A 2,121-nucleotide genomic window follows, 5' to 3' on the forward strand; every position below is an offset into this window, starting at 1 on the left:
TACGTCCTAGAGCAGTGATGGTGAACCTGTGTGTCAACATTTTGAAAAACCCTAACTTAACTCTGGTGCCGTGTCACATATAGACATTTTTTGATATTTGCAACCATAGTAAAACAAAGATTTATATTTTTGATATTTATTTTATATATTTAAATGCCATTTAACAAAGAAAAATCAACCAAAAAAATGAGTTCGCATGTCACCTCTGACACACGTGTCATAAGTTCGCCATCACTGTCCTAGAGGTTCTCTGGTGCATAAACTCTCCAAACCCAGAGGTGCATAAAAAGGGCTTGTCTTTCTAAGAGCAGCCCCCATCTCCCAGAGGCTCCCGAGCCATCTGTGCATGACTGTCAGCTGTGCACCCTTTAGTCAGTCATGAACAAAGAGGTCTTGTGCGATCCTGAGTGTGAGCAGGTGACCTGCTGAAGACTCACATCACGTAGACTCTTCCACTCAGATTTGGCCATTAAGAAACCCCTTCCTGCCAGGCATTGCTGAGCCAATGTTTGGCTGGACACGTTGAGTGGATAGAGAATGGAAGTCAGATGACCCTGGCTGTTGTGGGCGATCTCAGGGTTTGTATGACTTCTGGGCCCACTGATGATGGCCATCAGCTAAGATGGCCAGAACTGTCCCCGGGGGTGTGATTGCTGGGGTGGTCCAGGACAAGCCGAATATGGGCATCAGGCACCTAACAACTTCCATGGGCCCCAGACCTGGGTTTGTGCACTGGAGCCAGGCAGAAGGAAGGGGAGGGGGGAGAGGAAAGGCTGGGTTCTGTTGAGTCAGCAAGGAGTGTTGGGCCCAAGCACCTCTTTTTCCCCTGCCCAAGGTGGGAGGTGCTCCCAGGGGGGGCAGGCATCTGTCCCTTTGTGCAAGTATGTTGGTCCCAAGATGTCCCCCAAAACTCATCTACATTGAATCCCATTTAGGATGTGCTGGGGAGCCCTGTATGAGGTGCGCTGTTGATCAGTCTCTCATGTTCCTTTTCCCAGCATGGGTTCTTCTTTCTCAGGGCTCCACGCCAGCACAGGGCCTTTGACCTGCCCACCCCTCACCTGCCAGGGTCCTGCAGAGCCCAGTAGCTGGTAGCTGAAGGCACAGGGAATATGGGGGGGGGGGCCTTTGGGGGCTGCTTCTCAGGGCCACAAAGACCCAACCTAGCAGAGCCTGCAGAATTGCCTGAGACAGGCTAGTAAGCCAGGACAAGTGGGATGGGGAAACTGAGACATAGTTAAATGGCCAAGTGTTTACAGCCATCTAGTAAATTGCAAAATCCTATCTTCCCTAAACCAAGGACACTTAAGAGTAAATGGTTTACACTTCTCCTCCCCAACCAGTGGGTAAATAGCTTAAATCACCCTACTCAGGGAGATAGCAGAAATCCAATTAGTACCATTTGTGCCAACCACACCCAAGGACAGATGAGTTAAGGGAATAAGTCTCATTTTGGTGCATCAGCATAAAGCTGATGAATATTCTATTGAGAACCTTCCTTAGAACTTCCCCTAAACCCCTAGCCTTTAAAACCCTCAAGACAAGGACCCAGCACACTCCCTCCCTCCTGGGAGCAACCCCATGCCTTTCCCTTCCCGCTCCTCTTCCCGCACAGGCCTGCATCTCCTAAACTCTAAGGGACCCCAGGAATCTTGCAACCAGGGGAGCAATGGGCAGCAGCACCTTGTCCCAGGCTAACCCCCTGAACCTGTCCTCAAGGTCCCCCTTTCTCTGGCTTTCCAGTGAGCCACAGAAGTCCTGCCATGGCTCACATCCTTCACTATGACCTTTATTTCTCAATGAGCCAAAGCAGCCTCATGTAGGCTCATTTCTTTCCTAAACGTTTCTAGAGAACCAACGCAGCCTTGCCTAAGTCCTCCCCTTCTTCTTCTGCCCTGCACCCTTCCTTGTGCCACTGTCCCCAGCTTTAATAAACGTATTCTCAAAGTCACCTGGACTCATCTTGTGAAATCTTTCCTGCATGAAGTTAAGAGCCCACAAACTACAGGCCAGCCCGAGGCAGACCCCCTCTGGGCTGGTCCCTTTCTGGTAACAGGCCCTGGGCCCCGAGGGGCCCAAGAGGAGGAGGTGTTTCCACAAGCCCACGATGAGCTCCTCCAG

Source organism: Myotis lucifugus, unplaced genomic scaffold (genome assembly GCF_000147115.1).
Source record: "Myotis lucifugus unplaced genomic scaffold, Myoluc2.0 scaffold_0, whole genome shotgun sequence".
NCBI lineage: Eukaryota > Metazoa > Chordata > Mammalia > Chiroptera > Vespertilionidae > Myotis > Myotis lucifugus.